The sequence below is a fragment of the Mus pahari genome, chromosome 2 (genome assembly GCF_900095145.1).
Source record: "Mus pahari chromosome 2, PAHARI_EIJ_v1.1, whole genome shotgun sequence".
NCBI classification, from domain to species: Eukaryota; Metazoa; Chordata; class Mammalia; order Rodentia; family Muridae; genus Mus; species Mus pahari.
In genome coordinates this window covers 40,578,370-40,601,796 of record NC_034591.1, presented here as the reverse complement: position 1 = coordinate 40,601,796, position 23,427 = coordinate 40,578,370, and the positions used below count along the sequence as shown (strand labels likewise).

The 23,427-nt window shown below is 35.2% G+C and overlaps 1 pseudogene; it reads left to right on the top strand.

Annotated features, from left to right (window-relative positions):
* The first annotated feature begins 22,095 nt into the window (after window positions 1-22,095).
* LOC110317213 lies at window positions 22,096-22,522 on the top strand (annotated as a pseudogene).
* The last annotated feature ends 905 nt before the right edge of the window (window positions 22,523-23,427 follow it).

Sequence of the window (23,427 nt, the reverse complement as noted above, 5' to 3'; positions counted from 1 at the left end):
AGATTCTTATAGTACATTGTCTACAGAATCTTTCCTTATGCTGGAGGATATTCCAATTTCTAGGTACCTAAACTATTAGCACGTGTTGCTACAACAGGAAGTTAGTGTCTACTGTCAGATGCTCTTCAGCTGTTGTATGACCTCTGTCGATTTAGCCTTGTCAAATAAACCACTTTCCAAGATAACATGATGAAGCAGTGCTAGACTTGGTTTCCGGGGTCATGTGAGATAGGAAAGGAAGCAAAGCAAAGCACACAGAAATTAGAAGCATCCTTTTAGCACTCATAGTTTATAAGGGAAAAGTAGTGATGGGGAAATGATGGGATCACTAGGAAGTGTAGAAATCATGGTGTAGGGTGCTCATTCGGTGACTGAGGAACAGTACTAAGGGAAATTCTCTGCAGGGTAACGTGTGACTTTGCAATATTAGAACTACTGCTTGGGCTATCATTCAGACCTCATTTCCTGGCTAGTTTTTAAAGTGCCAAGAAGATATTTTTCCCGTATTGGTTTAGTGTTTACCATTGAGCTTGACTGTACTTGTAGCAGCCCTGGTTGTAGTTAGATGTCAGTGGGATGAAAGACATGAAGGGAATATTGTTAAGTAATCACATGGGGAAAGAAAGTATTTAGTAAGCCAAAAAAGACAGGGTCTAACTGTGTTTCAGATCACCTATGTCAGTTGTAAATATGAATACCCAGAACACAGATTTATGTTAAACAAATGTAGGATTTATCCTTATTCTTAAAATGTGTGATGAGAGGAAGTATTGGTTCTGAGAATTTTGGTGGGAAGCATGAAGAGGAGTGTTTTGGTGATGCTGTGATTAAATGAGCAGTGAAGTCTGGAACCAGATATCTCACGGGGGAGGATGAGCCTGGCTCAAGAAGAATGTGATCATAGAGTGCCCCAGGTGCACTAGGACATTTCCAAATTTACAGGACAGTCCATTTACACACCACATTTTCAGAGGACTGATGTCCCCTTTCAGGAGCAATTACTGATCAACATCTACAATATGCCACTGCTTTTCTATTGGCCCGACAGAAAGAATGGATGCACATGCTCATGTTAAATTTTTAGAGATTCTAAAAATCAATTCCAAATACTGTTAATCTAAAAACAATAGTGATTTTCTATCTTTAATATTTATATGGATAGCTTTAACATTTATTCATTCAGTTCCTGTACCTGGTATTGTAACCAATGATGAAAATTTCATAGGGACTTATGATCTAATTATAGCTTCAGAGAAACTTTATTTCATCAAGCTTTAGTTTATTCATTTTGATAAAAGAGCAACATATTCTTATGCATTATTAAAACAATCATGAATTTTGAAACATTTGATATATTCTCCAATAACTGTTTTTAATTCAGTTTCTATTCTTTTGATTTCTATACTTGCTACATTTGTGGCTGGAACTGTATGGTAACTTAGGGTTATATTTTGACAACATTATTTGTGTGTTTATGCTACTTAATATTCTGAATACTACTCTCATATATTTGATTGTTTAGTGAGATATAGGAAGCTATTCATAGATGAGAGCATAGTTCAAGTAGGTGGGGAACATACATGATGGGCTCATACAAGGCCCTAATAGTCTTCCAGGTTAAACATTCTGTCTTTCTCCAGAAGAGATCACTGTCATGCTGAATTTTTCTGTTTGCTTGTTTAACAACTTATGTAGTTAGGCTCATATACTCAGTTATGCAAAGGATTGTTTATACTAAAGAGAGACACAGGGTAATAATGTCGTCAAAAGCACTTCTGGGATTGAATTTAAATCATTTTTTTCTTAAAACAATTTAGTCATAAAAAGGTATACATAGGCTAGGAGATTGTGTCAGTGCTCTAAGTGTCTAGAACAATGAAAAATGAGATAGACATTTCATATAATCAAGGATTAGATGAATTGTATATTCTTGAAAATGTAACCTGGATTATTAGTAATAAATAACATGCAAGAAGCAATAGAAGGGATTGACATTCAATCACAATCTTCATTATGGCTATAGAAAATGTTTGTTTAGGATATAGATTTGGATTCACAGTCACCACTATGCTACACACACACACACACACACACACACACACACACACACACACACATGTTCACATGACACTTGTAAATGGAGTGAAAATGGTGATGAAAGCTGAAACTGTTCCAGCTAAAATTTAAAGAAATGTTCCCTGATATTAGGAAAATATATTATATGGGTTTTCCTTCTCTATTCTATTAAAACCTTTCACAATTTGTCTGTCTACTAAAAATGTATATGACTGCCATATAAAGAATGACTACTGTCTAAATGAAGGATAAAGTTTCCCTACTAAAAAGGTTTCTGTTTTTTTTTTGTTGTTGTTGTTGTTCCTTAAAATATCTAAATTCGTTTCTATTTAAAATCCATGAAAATTAAAGACACCTATATTAGTTCTATCTTTTTTATACTGTGAATACTGAAGCCAGCAAACATGGCTCTGCAAATATTTCTGTTGGTCTTTGTAGTAGGCCTCATAGTCAATCCTCTATACACCCAGGAATGTGATAGCTTCATGATAGGATAAGTCTGCTTCTAGTTTTTCTTTAACTCTTTTGTATTAATTTTCACAGGATTTTTACCACGTATTAATCGGGGTTTTCTAGAGTCACAGTACTTATAGAATGTCTCCATATTTAAGGAAAATTATTGGAATGACTTACAGTCTGCAGTCCAACTAATCCAACATTTGGCAGCTGTGAATGGGAAGACTATGAACCTAGTAGCTGCTCAGTCTCTGGGAGTGTTTCAGCTGTTCATCTGTATAATCTGGAATCCTAAAGAAGTAGGTTCCAACAGATGTGCAGGCAGTTAAGTGAAAACAGACAAATAAGAGTGGACACTTCCTTTTTCCATTCTCTTTATATAGGCCTCCAGTAGAAGATATGGCCCAGATTAAAGGTGTGTACTATCACAAAAGGATTTGGAAAGTATTGAGTCCCAAGATGGACTTGAACACACAGATCACCTTATCTCTGACTTCGAGCATTAAAGGCATGCATTACCTTGCCTGGGCTTACACTTATCATTGTCACTTGCCTCAAGATCTGGATGACCTCCATTTCTTGATTCTAGTTCATTGTATTTCATTCCAGATGGAGTCAAGCTGAAAACCAGGAGTAACTATCATATGCCATTTTACAATATCACTATGAGTAAAACTTTACTGAAAGTGTTTGTAGTGTCCAGACTTTCCCATAAAGTCTTCAAAGTATGGAATCATGTTGTAAAGAAAAGAAAAATATTAAAATTTTCAGGAAAATGGATAAAGCTGAAAATTATTATATTAAAATTGCCCAGATTTAGAAAGACAATTGCTGTATCATTCCCAAAGGAGGGTAAGTTTTATACACATGTGTATGTGTGGACCAGTGTATATATAAACTCTAAAACTAGAAAGGGAGCCATCAATGTGGACACAGGTTTCACAATTTTGCAGGGGTTAGACAAGAAGCAAATTAGAATACATGTGGCATATCAATAGAAAAGGGACTATTGAGAAGAAGAAATATATAAGCTGGCACACAAAGATCAAAGGAGAGAAAAATAGTATGTATAAAAATACTATAATAAAACAAATTATTCAAAATCACAGAAATTATACATATATATGTATATTTACAGATACACATACAGATATATAATAACTTAACCATTTCCTCTTCAGCAATGTAGATTCAAAAAAAGTTCACACTCATTGTTATTCATATTTGCTAAATTTTTTAACAAATATATATTAATGTAATAAAGTAAAACAAAAAACAAGCAATGTTTCTTTTAAATGTAAAACATTAATTATATTTTTTTAAGTAAAAGAGAAGTGGATCAAAATAAGTACAATGTTAATTTGTAAAATAGTTTCTGGGAAACCTAGCATAAAACATGTTTTTAGTCTCAGTACTTGGAAGGAAGATGCAGAAGATCAGGAGTTCAAAGTTACCTTTAGCTATAGACTGAGTTTTATACCACCCAAGACTACATATGAATACATCTTAAAATACAGTAAAATATAAACAACTAGCAATTTTCAGGAAAAATGTCTAGAGTACTTTAGAAAAATATTTAATTACGGAAATTTTCAGGATTTAACACAGATGTGTGTGTGTGTGTGTGTGTGTGTGTGTGTGTGTGTGTTTGTGAATGGACTGTAATTATTACTATTATATCATAGGAATAAGAATAGTTGTTTTTTAAAAATGTATTGTATCATTTTGCTATTAAGAACAAAATGTCCTATGCAATATTATGCTAACCATTACTGTAGTTCATGTGAAGGGGTAGAATGACTGTAATGTCAAAGTAAATAACAATAAACACCTTCTGTATCCTACTGTGATAGAATCAATTTTCAGTTTTTCCTTTAACATCCATGAACAATTTAATTAGACACCATCGATTACCAGGAGCACTTTAATTGGGCAGTAATTTTTAAATAAGAAAATAGTACCTAAGCTTCCAAGAATTATTGTCATTAACCTTACAGGGTATTTAAGTACAAGTCAATAAAACAAGACTTTCAGTTAATCATTAGTGATATATACATACATATGTACATACATGTGTACGTATGTACGTGTGTGTGTGTGTGTGTGTGTGTGTGTGTGTGTATTACAAGTATCCAGTGGCCACAGATATACAGTGGCTTCATATGGGCCACTGAAGGATGCAAAAAGAACGTTTATATCATTCCCTGGAAGTTGCATTGTAACTGGATATGCCTTTTATTTCATTTCATCAGGCACTTAATTTTGAGATATAGTCCTGATTATTCCTAACATGACCATGTAGAAAATCTATGAACATTTACTTCCTAAACATATCTCAGTTTGTTTCTTATTTAATATACCAAATCCTTTGATGGGTAGTCAGTTTCAGGCTCATTCCTTCTAGTTAGCTTGTTGCTCTCAATCACTAGATGCTCACATTTTTCCCAGTCTTCATTATGCTTTGGATATTCGTTGGATTGCCCTATATGCTTTCTCAGTATTTCTTTAAATTTCAACTTCCAATTTCTTTTCAGTGCTAAAGAATATAACTAATTTCTTTTCCTGGTTTGGATCCTTTCATAAATTAAATTGTGGTTTTTCTTTTTTGGTTTACTATTTTCTTCATTGAAGTAAGTTTTAGTTATCTATGCATGATGGTTAACCTGGTTGTCCACTTATCAGGGATAAAAGTTGCCTAAAACTGTGGTAACTTATATTCCTGAGTAAGTCTCTTCAGTTGTTACACAGGGAATGCAGCACATAGATGTCAGAAAATGGAGTGAATATCGATTGTGCCATTCAATAAAAGGACTTAGCAACATATCAGGAATGAAAGGTGAAATGATGAATCAGCTACTGTGTATCTGCCTTTTCTGCAAAGGGCATGTTTTCAGCTGATCTCATCATTAATATCAGATTCCTCATTCTTCAACTTTTGCATTTGAGTTGCATCAGAAGCACTCCAGGGAACTGTCAGACTACTGGCTCTTGGACTGGGATGCAAAACCTTTTTTATTGATCTTTTGGGTTGTATACTGAGCAGATATATTTTCCTGGATCTCAACTTGGACATGGCCACTGTAATTTTAGTTAGCCTGTGTTGTTGTTGATAAATCTATTTAGGAACTTATATGTGGTGTGTGTGTGTGTATGTGTGTGTGTGTGTGTGTGTGTGTGTGTGTGTGTGTGTGTGTTCTCAGCTTATTCTTCTGAGGTCTGCAAAATTCATTAAGCTTTTCATCTGAATTATAATAACCAATTTCTATGGAGGGCAGTGACAGCTTTGCATAACAAGAGTTTATATTTTCATACATCTTTGGAAATACACATTTTACCTTAGATTTCACATCGCTGGATTGTTTTGAGACTTAAAGCATCCATAGGTTCAAGAAAATATGCTATTAAATGGATTATGCAACATTTTGTTATAATGATTTTGGTTGCATTCTATTCAAAGTTCTGTATCTTAAGCACAAGAAGAAAACTGTGTATTATATAGCACTGAGAATCATATAGCTTTAATTTTATATCATTCTAGAATCCTAATGTAAAATCTTGCTAACCTTATTTGCTCTCTCCTCGTCCCATTGGAAAATTTTCTATTCTGCCATTGTCTGGGAAGCAAGTGCACAATGGTTGCTTACCAATTCCCTTGAGTACATGGGACAAAGAAATTTTCTCTGCAAGAGGAGATATGAAGTAGTTCTTCGGAATCAATAGTTGTGGAGGGTTTTTTTGTTATCTAGCCTCTCAACCTTCATGGAAGAGATGGAAAATATAATATTGCACAGTCCCCTTGAATCACAGAGTAAAGACCCTGAGAAGTCCTCTTTTGAATTATTTCCTGGGGTCCCATGGCATTCTGAGTAGTAAAAGAAATCTTGTTCTAGGAAGGGAGAGGAACAAAGCCTAAGCCAGTTGAGACACCTCACTTCTTATTTCAAATAATATGATATTTCTATTATGTATTTCAGTTTTTCTTCAAATTATTTGGAAGAAATAGGAATAGAAGCAACTGGTTTATGGCCAAAATAATGACTGTCTATAAAGGTATATTTGTGATTTTAAATTGTGATATACAAAATTAATCACAGAGATAACACAATATGTTTAGCTCATATTTTCTTCTTATTACAATATATGATTTTAAACTGCACAAGTATATAATTGTGTGTGCATACATGTGCTTCATTATTACATAGAATTGTCTTCATAGGTACTAGATAATGCATGAAAGACATTGTGAAAATGTTTTGATTTTTCTATTTTTCCATTTTTCTATTTTTCATAAGAACATGTGCTACTTTTAGATATTTTGTGGGATATTTTGTGGTATTTTCTGTCTAATTTGCTTTCCTTTTTTTGGAATGCTTTCTAAAATTCATTTTTGGCATTGTTTGATTGTTCCCACAATGGTTGCTAAAGAGACATTACGTTGTCTTCTACAATAAAATGATAGAAAATTAATATAGCTGAAAGACATAGGAAATGTAGTTTGCATTTTGTGACTCAGTCTAGTACTAGCGCCTATTTTGTTTATTTGTTTTGGATAGCTTTATCCATACCAGCATTCTCACTACCTGAAAACAGAACAACCTGGAACTTGAATGGTGGTAGTTAAAACTTTGTATATTTTTCCATGTCTACTTGCATATAGTTTTCATTCTTGAAACAATTGTCTATCCATGAAAAACACACAAGTTTTATTATTTGTTCAAACTGTCATAAGGAAATACATATATACATATATACATACATACAGGCATACATACATACAAACATACAAACAACTCTGGCATTACATTTTAAAGATTAATATAATTTTGCTTGACAACCATGTTCTTCATTGAAAAGATAATAGTTCATTATTATATTATATGTGACAAGTATTCTCCATGAAAGCTGTGGTACCTTAATCCTTGGAGCTATAACCTTATGATATTAAACTTTTACCCAGTGAAAGAAGTTTTTAATCCCTAATTCTTTTTTTTCTAAATATTTTTTTTAATTTAATTATTATTATTTTCTTAATTTACATTTCAAATGCTATCCTGAAAGTTCCCTATACCCCACCCCCGCCCCTGCTCCCCTACCTACCCACTCCCACTACTTGGCCTTGGCCTTCCCCCTGTGCTGGGTCATATAAAGTTTACAAGACCAAGGGGCCTCTCTTCCCAGTGATGGCTAATTAGGCCATCTTCTGCTACATATGCAGCTAGAGACTCGAGCTCAGGGGGTACTGGTTAGTTCATATTGTTGTTGCACCTACAGTTAATCCCTAATTCTTAATGTGCTCATTTCTGTGTTACAAAAAAATGGACTAGGAAGGCTAAAATACATTCTCTTTACTTCACTTAGCATAAGGACCTTTCTAGAGAAATAACTGTAACTGTTGGTTTTTTTTTTAGAGAAATAGAAGTAATTGTTAACGTTCCTCTCAAGGGTACAGAACATACTGATATTTTCTGGAATAAATGCAGCTTTCTATGAAATGCTGTTAGGGTGATAAAATATAGTGCCAAGAAAGTAGTATTACAGCCAGTCATCATTCTATGCAGCCATATTTCCTTGAGAATATCCTTGGAGATGGACAGTTTGAGGTAGTATAAAACAGGGTTGTTTTCTAAGACATTTGCTCTGCAATGGATGATGTCTTCTAAAAACGCATCAGATGCCTCTGAGCATTTATGCTGAACCACATATAGCTCTAAGCCTTTGATCTCCTAAACTTTCCCTTTTGGCACTAACATTTCTTGAGTAATAATATTTTAACATTCTTCAGTAATGGTTTTGGTTATCATGTCCAATGTATGTGATTCTGAATGGATAATAGTATATGATATCCTCACACAGACCCCAAATTTCAAAATCAGTTACTGGCTACTTAAAGTTTTACCCATTCTTTTATTCTTTCTCACTTTCCTTCCTTATATTTTAGAAAGTAAATTCCCCTTCAAGAGTTAGATGTTCTATGATACTATAAACTTTACTGGTTAATGTGTACTTGGGATTCATGTAAGACTCATTGTGTATTACTATTCAAATGTGGGATTTATGTTCTAATACTTTTCCAATTGAAGGGTGTATATAAATTAATGGAAAGTCATAAAACGTAAAATTCACTTATTCATGTTCAAATTAAACAAAATTACTTAAATCCATGTGAGATAACAATAATTATGTGGTTTCTTTCAAAATTTTAATTGAAGTAGAGAATTAAGTATGTAACTAGAAATGTTTAGGTCTCTTTTATAATAGTGAAGACAATATTCATGACAATAAAACATCAATGTTTGATCTTCTTATATGAGTATGATAGAAAAATACAAAAAACATTCTGAGTGAGATAACCCAGATCCAGAAATACAAATATGATACATGTTCAATTGTATATGAGAGTTACATATTAAATACAGTATAGTGATTGTAGGTATAAATATTTTTCAATCTACTTTTAATAAAGATTAAACTTCTCCTGTAACCCACTCCAGCAGAGTTAGTGGAAGAAAAAAGTTATTAGGATATAGGTGAAGTGAAACAGTTCAGTAATAGTTCTTTGGGGGTGAGCTCCATCTTCTTTAGCATCAGTTCAGTCCTGCAACAAACATCAAATATGACTCAGCAGCTATAGTCCAATCCTCTAGGCAGCAAATACCAGGCACAAATTAGCAGTTGCATTTGAATTCTGAAGAAATTACAAGGCTAGTCAACAGGCCTGAGGCAAGGCCATGTAAGCTGCAATCTGCCACAGGAACCTCATAAGCCATTCTTGGGAGATTTTCTCTTTTTTTTATTATTATTATTATTTTCTTTATTTACATTTCAAATGTTATCCTGAAAGTTCCCTATACCCCCTAGCCCCTGCTCCCCTACCCACCCACTCCCACTACTTGGCCCAGGCCTTCCCTTGTGCTGGGTCTGAGCTCGAGTCTCTAACTGCATATGTAGCGGAAGACTTTCTCTTAATGGTGGCATTACCACAAGTTCAGCTTAGCAAATCTATGTAAGACAAACCATTACATGCATGTCCTTAATGAAGAATAGTAAGGCTGAGTAAACCAAACCAATGCTCAGTGCGCTCTCCCATCACCTTTGGGATCATATTTATGCTCCTTCATCATGTGTCCTTTCACATGTTTGCAGTATCATTCATATCCATTCACCTGTGTCTGCTTCAGGAAAACATTCTTTCCTGAATATGTTCCTGTAAAAAAATTCTTTCAATTGTGTACTGCAGCAAAACATAATTTGACATAACTGATTCCCCCCCCCCCAAAAAAAAACCCTAGAAATTTTTATTTAAAATGATGCTATAATCCACAGATCCAGAGAGGGTAAATAGTAAGAATGGGGGATGCAAGGATCTCCCCAAGAAAGGGAAATAGAATCAATTTTATGGGTGTACTTGGGGTGGGTGGGGACAGGAACAAGAAAGTTCACAAAGGATTAGAGGGAGAGAGTACAGAGAGAGGTGACTGGGTTTGGGATAACATTTACAGGTGATTTAAAACCTAGTGGAGTAGAAACTCCCTAGAGTCTACAAGACTGACACTAGTGTACTTTTAGTAATGGAAAATATGAAGCCTGAACCAGATATCTTCTATAATCAGGCAAGGCTCTAAGCAATGAAACTGGGACATCAACCAATACACAAAACCTTTTCCTATACTATGTCCTGCCTGCAAGATGTGCAGAGGCAATGTGCCTAGAATTTGTAGGAGTGGCTAACTGCACATCTTGTATGGCCTGAGCTAGATCCTTTGCATCTACATTATGTTTATGTAGCTTGGTGCTCTTGTGAGACTGAGAGCAAGAGTTGAAGGACATCTCTGACTATTTTGTTTAAACATGGAGCCCCTTCCTCCTCCTAGATCACCTTGTCCTTCCTTGATATGTGTCTAGTCATACTGTAAATTGTTTTGGCATGGTTGATTGATATGCCTGGGAGGCATGATTTTCTGATTGTTTTTATTTATTTATTTATTTATTTATTTATTTATTTATTTATTTATTTTGTTTAGTTTTTAAAGGGAAATGGAGGAAAAGTTGATCTAATGGACAGAGGACAGGGAAGAGGAGAATTGTAAGGAGCAGAGGTAGGTGAAACTGTTTAGTATGATTTATAAGTAAAGAAAAAATTAAAATGAAAAGTCAATGGTATAAAGCTACCTGTAGATGAAGGGGTAGATATACTATGTTCCCGCAATATACACAAATGCATCACATATACTAGTACAGGGTAGAACAGGACAGGATTAAGAAAGTTTCTATTGAAACAGACATTATTAAATATACCAGCAAGATTTTGCTGACAGGACCCAGATATAGCTATCTCCTCTGAGGCTATGCCAGTGCCTGGCAAATACAGAAGTGGATGCTCACAGTCATCTATTGGTTGGAACACAGGGCCCCTAATGAAGGATCTAGAGAAAGTAACCAAGGAGCTAAAGGGATCTGCAACCGTATAGGAGGAACAATAATATGAACAAACAGTAAGCCCACACCAGAGCTTGTGTCTCTAGTTGAATATGTAGCAGAGGATGACCTACTTGGCCATCAAAGGGAGCAGAGGCCCTTGGTCTTGTGAAGATCATATGCCCCAGTACAGGGGAATGCCAGGGCCAGGAAGCAGGAGTAGGTGGGTTGGGGAGCAAGGCAGGGGGAGGGTATAGGGGACTTTTGGGATAGCATTTGAAATGTAAATGAAGAAATTATCTAATATATCTTATGTGTGTGTGTGTGTGTGTGTGTGTGTGTGTGTGTATCCCTTTAATAAAGAACAGAGATGTAATGGTCTAATGGGAGGAATTTTAAAAATAAGGATCGTACAAATATGGTAAAATTGCAGATGTAAAAGTAATTATTTCAGTAAGAATCTTGAGTATCAGGCCCATGTTATCACAGAGGCAAAGAACTTGCCTGGCATGCCTGAGCCCAGTTTCAGTCTTCAGAACTATAGGACCAAGACTTCAAAGGCACACGATGCCCCTGACTGAATTAAATAAGAAACAAACCCCAGCCATGATCTGTCTATGAGGAATTCAGTCACAAGTCAAATCAAATATATATTATTTGTCCAATTATATCCACTTCTACTCCACACAACTGTTGAAGCCCTATAAGTAATTTAAAATATGATTATGTTTGTTACAGGACATTTTTATTTAAATAAAATAAAATCATATCAGTGCATCTTTGATAAGCTCAGAAAAATATGGCATAAAATACTATATCTCGATTAAAAATAAAATTAAAAGATAAATTTATAATTCTAAAATCAGGTTTTGACTGAAATTTTTATGTAGCTTCTTTTTTCAATTTTGACATTTTTGTAATATAGTATTTCAGACAGAAAATTTAGTTCTGAAAACCACACTTACATATCTTTCAGAGGAGGCATGCAGATCTTTTATGACTTAGAAGCCTACCTGAACTTCATGGTGGCTTTCTGGGTAGCCAGGTCCACCTAGTGAGATCTTGTCTGGAAATTATCTAGATAAATAACTATAGCTTTATAAGAAAGTGAGGATTGTAAATTTATTTGGTAAAAAAAATAGAGTGGCCTGGCAGGTGTGTGTAGTGTTGGGGTGTGGGACATCCTCTTGGAGATGGAGGAGGAGGACTGGAATGAGAGACTATTGGCAGGCAGAATGTGAAGGGAATAATGGTTGGACTATAAAAATATTATTATTATTATTAGTAGTAATAATAATAATTGTAATAATAATGAACAAACAAACAAAAGAAAACCAAAAGAAAATGGTGGAGCAGGGGTTGTGGGTGGGGATGTTTGTGAATAATTATAGGGAAACTGATCAGAAAATGTATTCTAAAAGATTATTTCCAATAAAGCAGGTAAAAGATTGAAAATTTACTTAGTAAACTTATTTAGTAAAATAGCATATTAATAAATTTCCCTAAGTAATAAATACATCATCATTCTTCATGCAGCCTTTTCCATAATTTTTTAAGTATGTCAAAATTTCCTTCTGTAAGCATTCTTTTCTTGTTTTACATTACGATATTTGGAGAATTTCATGTGTTATTATTTTAATTATATGATCTCCAACCCACCCTTTTCTCCTCCAAATCCCTTTAAGACTCATCCACTGTCAGTCAAATCCATACCTGTTCTTCCATATCCTCATCCCATCCTCCTCCTCCATCTCTGAGAGATCCATCTCCATCCCCACAACCCCACATACACATAGACATACAAATGCACCCCGCCTAGACCACTTAGTGTTGGTTATATTCATATGCGTTTAAGGCTGACTGCTTGGCGTTGGTTAAGCTGAGCTTGTCCTTGGTGAAGACTGACTCTTCCTCTTTGAGCAACCAGTAATTGGCCATACCTCTTAATCCAGCAAGGGACATTATTTGACTTTTCCCCGTCTAAGAAGGTAACTTGCTTTCAATGTGTATGTCTTCTTTGGGTAACAATATCCTTGATATTTCATTTTAAAATGTATTCTTCCCACATATAATAGATTCTGACTGCAACTTCTTCTCCCTCACCTCCTTCCATCCCCTTCCAACCTCCCCTCTCTTCCAGATCTACTCCTCCTCCATTTCCCTTCCGAAAACAAAACCAAAACCAAACCAACCAAAGAAACAAACAAACAAAAAACAGACCTCCTATTGATACTCACTGAACACAGCACAACACTAGGGATAAACCCTCATATCAAGGGTAAATGAGGCAACTCAGCAAGAGAAAAAAGAGACCCATGAGTAGTCGTGAGTCAGAGACACCTCCACTCCCATCAGTAGGAGTCCAACAAAAATCCCCAACTAAAGAACCATAGAGGATCATCTACAGACCCGTGGAGGCTCCATGATTCCAGCCTCAATGTTTGTGATTCCCCATGAGCCCTGCTTAGTTGATTCCATGGGCCTTGTTCTCATGATGCCCTCGACCCCTGTGGCTCCTACAATCCTTCTCCTCTCTGTTTTTAATTAAATGATTTTATTTATTTAGATTTCCAGTGCTGCCTGCTTCCTGGTCCCCCCTCAGAGAGTTTTTCACCCTGTGCCTCATCCCCTTTGATTCTGAGAGGGTGCTACTCCTCAGCCATCCACCCACCCCCACTCACTGCCCCACCCCCAGCTTTCCCCTTCCCTGGGACTTCATGTCTTTATAGGATTGGGCCAAAGAAGGAAATCCTCTGTTTTATATGTGCTGTGGGCCATAGGAAAGCCCGTGCTTGCTCTTTGGTTGGTGGCTTAGCATCGATTTCCACAATATCCCCAAACAGGTCCCACTCATAGACTCATGGCTATTTTATTTCTTAGATAACTAAGTCTAGGTGCTAATCTCCACGTGTGCATGAGTGGAGCAGCCCCTTAAGTATGGAAATTCTAGTAATGGTTATGTTCTCTAAAGAAAAGAATTTTCTTTCCCTTAGTAATTCTCAAGTGCCACAGTTTCCTTAATAAATATTTGAAGATCATAAAGAGAAGCACAAACACCATGTCATTCTTTGAGCTTGAATTGTTACAAATTTAGAAACATACAATTTTTTTTTATATTCATGCTTCTTATCTGCAAATGGAGACATCACACCTATTATTGTGTCAACATTGGTGAACTTTTACAAGTGTAACAGTGAAGCAACAAGATATGATGTTTACTCTGATGAAAAAAATTATGAAGTCATCTGTTTTCACGCCAAGAAAGTAGATGTATCACTTCAACTTTTATTGTAATATTTAGCTTATTATAGTTCTCTTACTAATACCTTCTCTCTCTAGGTGAAATCTTAAATCCAATCTATGTAATTGTTTTTAAATTTAGAATTCAAGACATTGTTTATGATTACTTGATGCTAGTTGTACTGAGCACCAACATTAGAATGAATATAAAAAGGACTCTGAGTCGACATTTTCTTTAGTAAATAACCTTGCATGTAATAGGCAGAAAAGGCAGGAAATTAAAATCTATTAGCAATAAACACTGTCCCTTAGACATCCTATTCTGAGAAAGTCTATTTTTTTTTACTATCCATTTTATCTTTTAAGGCATTGATTTCAAAAATCCTATAAAATTAAATTCTGTGTTCAGTAAATGAAAATGTCTACTTAGTGCATTTAAAAACACGTTTTCCAGTGTGTTTATCTTTTCTAAATGCTACTCAGCTGAAGTCATTAAACACATCATCACCATTACCACCAGGGTCATTCTTTTGTGCTTCAGGGCTCTGTAAGTTCATTACTAAGCAATTGCTCTACCTAGAAGATGGCCATAATTTTAATAGTGTTCCATCCTTTCCAAAGAATCACATCGCATGGCAATCATACAGTTTCCATGTGATTACAGGATTTTCATTAAATCATGTGGCTAACTGGTAGTTTGTTAAGTTAATATCTGAAGGAAATGCAGATGGTCTTTTACTGAATCAAAGCAGCATTGAAAGAGTTAATGCCAACATGTCATAATGAGCAGAAATAACACTTATCTGGTCATTGTTTGACTCTTTCAGGTATACATCTGATGGGAGGACAAATACACTTAGCTATTTCTACTGATGGACTTCCTCCACTGAGCAGCTTTGTACAGAATTTTACAATTCTCAGTCTGCACTCTTTACCTGTTTATACTTTTGGATATAATTTCAATCCTGAAGTAAATGGAATATTTCATTTGTATACTTGTGACTCATCCATTTTTTTCCTGACTTTAAACATATTAAGCCAAAGCAAACATGTCTGTATGCTTTTATACATTTTATCTATATTTATTTATTTTTAATAAAGATAACAATAAATTATCTTTATTTATTTTTTTTACAGTCCAGTTGTTATCCTCCTCCTTGTCCACCCACAGACAGGTCCTCATCCCATTCCTCCTCCCATTTCTTCAAGAAGATGTCCCTAACCCCTGATCCCACCAAGCTACTCCACTCCTTGGTTCCTTAAGTCTCTTGAGGGTTCGGTGCATCTTCTCTTACTGAGTCCAGACCCAACCGACCTCTGGTGTTTATGTGTTGGGGACTTCATGCCAGCCTGGCCTGACTGGTGGCTGAGTGTCTTTGAGATCTCAAGGGTCCAGGTTAATTGAGAATTATGGTCTTCCTATAGGGTCACCCTTCTCAGATTCTCTTAGCCTTTTCTTAATTCAATCACAGGGGTCCACATCTTCTCTCCATTGTACAGGTATAAATATCTGTGTCTGTTTAGGTCAGCTTCTTGTTGGGCCTCTCAGAGGGCAGCCATTCTAGGTTATCTGTAAGTACATCATAGCATCATTCTTTTCAACAGATTTTTCAAACATAAATGTTCTGAAATAAACTGTATTCTGTTATTTTGAGAACTTGATTCTAATCATCATTGTTATGATACATAGTTTTGTATTAAGCTGTGAACCCAGGCTTAGGAAATGAAACAGCTTAATATAATCTAGAGCAAAAACTTAAAACCACAACCACTCTTGCTGACTACTGCATAGCTGAGTTTTGTTTTTTGTTTTTCAATAGATGTTTTCATCAAGGAAATCAAAACAAGTTGGTTGACCCCAGAATGGAGTAAAGATTCATAAAGTAGATGCAAAATTCAAAGAAGATTTGAGTAAGAGCAATAGGAAGGAGTTTAAATGCTAAAAGTAGAATCATGAGACAGGCACATTTTTTCTTGATGGAATGGCTCTTGACTGCTTCGCACTGACTTGATTCCATCTGCATCATTGCCTTCAGTCTCTTAAACTGCAGAGCTATAGAAAAAAATGTAATAAAATAAAAGCTTTCAGCTTTCCCCAGAGAAAACAGTGATCCATTGCTATACTTTAACTTTACATTATTCTTATTATTTAATTCATAAAACAAATAGATGGGGGGAAAGGAAAGGTCAGCTTTATGTAATGTCACTGGAGAAGAATCAGTGCATATATAAAGAAAACTTTCTTATATTTCTTCAGGTTTTAAATTTTAGCTTGGGATTAATCCATTTTAGAGGAGTAATCATTTATTTGGATTATGCAAATATTGGAAAATTTTCATGGTAATTACTCTTTAAAAATTTCTTATGTATCTTTTCTTGTAACAAAAGAGTACTTTATATTTATATCAAAAATGAGAACCTGAATTAATTTGAGTGATTCTATGATATATAGTTATAAAGTAATCTACAATGATGGAAATTTGAAATTAAACAAGATTACAAATTAACAAATAACCATGTGTAGCTTTAAAATAAAGCAACAGAATCAATGTTGTATTGTTGGCCTCTGAATAAATGTTACCATATTTTAAAAGATTTCTACTAGCAAACAGACATACAGATAAGTTGGTTAATGAAAGAAAAAATCAGCAGCTTCACTGTGATATTTAAATTATAGAGTCTATAAAAATAAAATGTTAATTTGATTTAGCTATGCAATAATGTTGACACATTACAAAAGTATGTGTTTAATGATAAACCTACACATTTTGACAAATTATAAAATGAGTAGAATTGAAGAACTTTTCAAATTTACTAATATTTGTGTATTAAACATTATAGTTACTAAAACAATATGATCATATTTGTAAGACATATCTTAAATGTAATGACCATTATTAAAACTAAAAGATACATCGGTAATTAGATTCTTGCAGAAGGAAGAAACCATAGTGATGTCCATTCAGTTATGTCTTAAGTATCACTCTTTGGCAGAAATATATTAATCATGCAACATTCAAATTAATTAAAATACCTTTTATATGTTAAAGGATACACAAGCCATGGAACACTGAAATAATGGCTTGTTCTTCTGAAATTCAAAAGAGTAAGTTTCTAAAACACAAAGTTATAGATGAACTTTAGTTATGTATGAGTAAATACAAAATTCTATTTGAAAAAGCAAAAGCTATTTCATTACTTTTATAGAATTTTCTCGAGACATACAGATTATTATGGGAAGAAAGTACCTATGGATAAGTTATGAAAGGTAGATACTATGTATTTGTCAAAATCAATGAGACTATATTGAACAGATTGTATAAACATGTTTATGTAAATTTTAAAAATTCATTTATAAGATGGGAGATTCTCTAATGTTCACAGTTGTTCCAATAACTGCATTCTCTCTCAGTACACAGATACACACATTGAAATTAAATGGATAATTTTAAATGAGGAGAAGAACTAAAATTCTCTTTACATAATGCTCTGCTCTTTCCCATCTCCCCTTACTTTAAAAATAACAGAAAAGCAACTTTATTGTATGTAACTTGATAATGATCATGGCTTGAGTATTAAAAGTGGAATTCTGGGAAGCAGAGGCAAAAAGACAGAGTATGTCTGACTGGGGATGCTTGCATCTGAGCATCATAGGTCTGACAAATTTGGGGGCATAGGCCCAGCAGCTGGGAGGGCAGTGAGGTGTGAGACCAGTATAATAGGTCCTTAGGTATTGAATCTAGGGAGTGGGACAGTTCAGCTTGCAGACAGGTCACTAGCAAAGACTCCAATATTGTATTTCTGCACTGTTAATCACCTCTACTGTGTACTAAAAATGTTTTGTGTAGCATAATATAAATGAATCTATTCATTTTCCACCAATACCTTCCCCATTGCTAAAATGACCACTCTACTATGATCATTAGTATGCATTTTTAATAAAAACTCTTTATACTATAATCACTCAGTGTCAGTGCATGATTGGCCATTTAGATTTTATTTTATTTTTACAATAGTATTATTTTGTTACAGATTATCACCAAAAATTGAGCAGCATGAAATGATGCTGAGTTTTAGCTTGTACAGAATGCAAATTTGGAATGATGTGTTCAGAGTCTATGCTGAATCTCTAACAAGATATCATGTAATGGCTATTATTATATTTCTCACTTGATTGTTTAGCTCATATTTTCCAATCAGTGGTTATTCATATGATTCATTTCTCTCTCATATTTTGACATAGCCTCTTCATGTCTGTCTTAGGTAAGGCTTTACTGCTGTGAACAGACATCATGAACAGAGCAAGTCATATAAAACATTAATTGGGGCTGGCCTACAGGTTCAGAGGTTCAGTCCAGTATCCTCAAGGCAGGAACAATGCAGCATTCAAGCAGCCATGGTACAGGAGGAAATGAGAGTTGTACATCTTCATCTGTAGGCTACCAGCAGAATATTGACATCCAGGCAGCTAGGGTGAGGGTCCTATTCCAACAAAGCCTCACCTCCTAATAAAGCATATACAAATCATGACAATGACCAAGTAATCATTCTTTCATGCTCATCTCTCTAAATTAATTGTTTAATACATCCTGCCATTTCACCCAGCTTTCCCTTATTCTTTTTAGTATTGTGGTAATTATATTGAGGTATGTTGTTAGTTATTTTTCTGACTTATGCAACAAAACACTTGAAAAAGCAACTCAAGGAAGGGAAGATTTATTTAATTCTCAGCTTGAAATTATTGTCTATCTTGTCATAGAAATTATACATTAGGGGCATGATGCAACTGGCCAAATGCATCCACAGCCACAAACAAGGGAGTATGCTGACAAAAACTTTGTTTACATTTTATGTAGAGCCTAGACTTATCCTACCACTGAATATACAACCATGTTTAAGTAGGGATTGTACCTCAATTCACCCAATCTAAACATTTCATTTTAGACATGTCTTCTGATGTAGTTCTAGCTTTTGTTGTTGATAATCTATAAACATCATCACAAGTCCACACCTTTTTAAGTTGAAACCAAAATATGCTACTTACATTTAAATATTGACTATAACCACTGTTGTGTGCAAAAACTTCTTCTTTTAGACTCATGTGACTAGTAAATTTAGTCATATAGTTATACACAATTTCAGTGTGATTGGAATGAATATTGGAGTTCATGAGTAAGCTTTCTGCACCCCAAATCGAAATATTAAAAAAGAAAAAAAAGAATAGTCATCAATGAAATAATACAAGTAAACTAAACTAAACTAAACTAAACTAAAATATTTTGTCTCAAAATTAGAATATCTTAGACACAGTATTTAGCTTTGTCTCTATAATCTTTTCCTTGGAATTTTATCTTATAAGATAAAATATAGAACTTAGTCTTAACTGTTAAATGGATGTCTATATTAACTATGGTTTCAAATATCAGAATTTAAAAATACAGTTATATCAAAATTATTAACAGTTGACTTGCAAAACTTATTAGAGAGCAACTACAGAAATCAAGATAATAAGGAAAGCTCTGAGTTGACACAGGATTAGTACATAGAAAATATGAAAGTCTCAAGATTTTTTAGTTGAGCCTAAACATATTGCTGAAGTTCCAATATTAGGTATGGGGGAATTTTATCTTAAACAGAGAAATGACAATGTGCAAATTTATTTATTGAAAATCAAAATCATGCCAGTTGTTTTATTAAAACCTTGCAATGGGTAGGCTATTTTTTCTATTAGGATAAAATAATTACTTTTACCTAAGTCATTGTTATACTTGGTTTCTGACTTCATCTTCTCTATGTTTTCAACATTCATTTCTTTTTCTTCTCAATTTCTTTATTTCCTACATGATATTCATCTACTAGCATATTATATATACTTATAACATTTTTCCTTATATCTTCTCTATCAAATGGTAACTATATGGTAGTTATTTTTCTACCCAATTGACTATGATTTCATTTTTTACTACTTAGCCTATTGGAGTATGGTAAGTGTATCATTACTTTGTGTAATTTCATCTTATTTTAATGGGATACCTGTTAAAAAGAATATCTGAGATTTCTGGTTTGTTTGTTTCTTTGTTTGTTTGCTTTTTTTGCCATTGCTCTCCAAGAACAGCTCTTACTAAAGTCAACCATCTAGAACATTAAGCTGGAGGATGTTCCTTGATGTTACTATGCTCTACATTCTGACTATGCAAAATTATATCCAGTGAAAAACATAAATACAAAATGAAGGTTTTTTTTTTTCTTAGTACAATTTTAGAGGAAATCCTGTGGAAGAGTAAAGTATTTCATTATTGTATTTATATATTCATTTGTTCAGTGAATGGATTACTTTTAATTTTTTTGGATTTCTCATATTGTCTCTTTTTCTAAGAAAGCTCTCCGTTATTGGTATTTGAATCACTCCAGATTTCCCTCTCCTAAAACACAAGTCCCCGGACTGTGTATTCCCTCCATACCTCCTCCCCCCAAAACATACTCTAGATGTCAGTTTCCTTAGTTTACTGAATTTGTAGAGATTCTTCAACATCATTATGACTAGAAGAATTTCATTCAATATAACTGACTGCTGTTTTGCAGTGGAGTCATATCTAGAATTTTCTGGATTATGGTACTTAGTTATATAACTGACGATATTCAAGAACTTTGTTCATATACAGTATATTCTGATCAGCCTCTCCTTCCTCCGCTGCTTATGGCTCCTAATTCCTATAACACTCATTTGATCACAGATTTTGTGTGGCAATGAGTTCATTTTTTTTGTACATACTGTCATTTGTTTGTGATGTTTTACTATCATATGCTGAAATGAACACACAAATTAATATATTGATTATTAAGGCCTTGGTAAAATCCTAAAGCCTAGATGGAATGTTAAGGTCTAGGTAACTGATACCTGGCTAGCCTGCCATTATAAGGTATTAACAATAGTTTAAGGAAACTTTCTCATATGTTGTTTCTACTGTTACCAGGAAACTTTCTCATGCCCAGGTTGATTAAAGATTCTGTTCTGTGCCCCTGGAAACTAATCACACTAGAGGGTATAGAACTGCTTTGTGTAGTTACCCACAATAAGCTTGGGCCCAATCCAGCCACTCAGGAGCACTTTTTTCATCTATGTATAAGCTTTTACATTATTTGTTTTTATAAGCTACACTTGGGATGGACCCCCAACATAAGAGAGGGACCTGCAGCGGTATAAGAAGTCTTCCATTTTGAGTAGGGGCCAAGTAAAGTTAAAGTTCCCAAGACTTCCCTGGGAAACAACATCCTTCTTGGGAGAAAAAGACATGGCAACTGACATCCTTCTTGGAAAGTTAAGACATGAATGTTGGACAAGTTCCATCTGCGTTGACAAGTTAAGACATGAATGTTAGACAAGGCAAGATCCTGCCATAATTGAATATCCCAAACAATGCGAGCAGGATAAGTATACAACAAAAACTTTTTCCTAAGGAAATTTCCCTATTGCTAAATCCTGATTAGTGGAATAGATGGCACAGGTGTTTGTGGATTTTAGGTTTAAAAACCTTGTAGGACCTTAACTCAAATTCATCGTTCCAGTCTCGAGTACACTTCATGGTCGTGATCAGTCAGTCTCAGGGCATATAGTAAATAAACTTCCCTGTGTGACCGAGATCAGTGTTCCTGTGGTTTGCGACCCCAACACAATGAATAAAAATATAATTATTGCCTAAATATAGACCTTGATCAGAAGTAACAAGGCAAAAATACCACCACCGCTACATACCCCCACACACATCAGAAAATTAACATGGTATGCTTTAAAAGCTCTTTAGGCATTGTCCAAAGATAATGCACAGTGAACAAACCATTTTACACAAAGGAGGTCTGTCTACGTGTTTTAAAATTGTTGCCTCTGGCTTTTGGAGACAGCGACACAAGATGGCAGCCATCACAGATGCAGGAGTAAAGTTCCCTTGAAATTCCCTACTGTTGAAAGAGCTGGCAGGAAGCTAAAGAGAAATTAGTGACGGCATAGTACACTAGAGGACCAGGAAGACATGAGACTAACAAGATGGACAGGGATGATAATTTATCCTCCAAAAATAATTTATACAGCCTTTACATAGAATGTAGGCCTAAATACGTGGAAGAACCACATCTTTAAGATTTGCAACAAAAGTCAATATGAGCAGCACATGAGAGTAGTTCAAAGGGTGTAGTGGATCCAAGAGTCACAGCAGTGCTGGCAAAGTGGCAGAATTCCCGCAGCATCAAAGTTGTCCTGCAAGAACTTTAGCACCTGATGATGTCAATAGAGAACATGAAGCTGCCACAGCCACCAGAAGGACAGTGTTACAGTAGTTAGTCACCAAGGCTCTGACTCCCCTTTCCATCCAACCTACATTTCCCACAGTAGTGAAATTTCTAGTTAGATCTGTAGACCTCAAAGTACCAGAAAGGAAGCCCCATTGAGACTTTATCCTAAGACACTGGTCTGATATTAACTTAATGTACTTTTGAAATACATAAGTTGTGCTGTGTTACATCATCTGTCTGTCAAGTATAATTGCTGCCTACCTGGTCACACTTAGGGGATCAAGAAGGTATATGGAAATTGGTTTCTTTTGGGCACGGAGGGCACAGCTAACACAACTGTGAACAGACAGGTCACACAATCATTTGCTGCTGAAAAATGGCCTGGATTTCTCTACCTTTGCCAACCCTGCCCTCTGTCCTCTGTGTGGTGGCCCTTAGAATAGATGAGGAGATTTCAGGTAGCAGCTCTGGTACCACTGTTGGGGTCGCTGGCATTTTTGCTGCACTGCTGCTTTCTTAAGTTTTAAATGTTGCCCCATCAAAGCCATTTTCCCCATTTCTCCACTCCCACCTTCAGCCAAAGTTTGACTGTAACCCTTCCCTCCCTCTAAAATTGACCGAGGGTGAAAAATTCAGGACCTTTTGTCCTTTATCAAGGGTGCTGCTTTCCCCTCCTCAATGTCCTTGTTGCCCACCACCACCCAACACTTATTGTGGCCAAAAGCCATCAGATGAGATTGGAAGAACCGGGCCTCCTTCTCTTAGCTCCAGACACACTGGTTCATTTGCCACCAGCCTGAGAAAGTTGTGCTGGATCCTCTGTCCTCCCACCTCCACCAGCCCATGAGACCTAAGCTCAGGTCTCCAGGTATGCAGAGGATTAATGGGGATACTCAAGATCGCTCAGTGTTCAGGGTCCGTGGCAGTTATGCTTATAGAAAGGCCATACAGAAA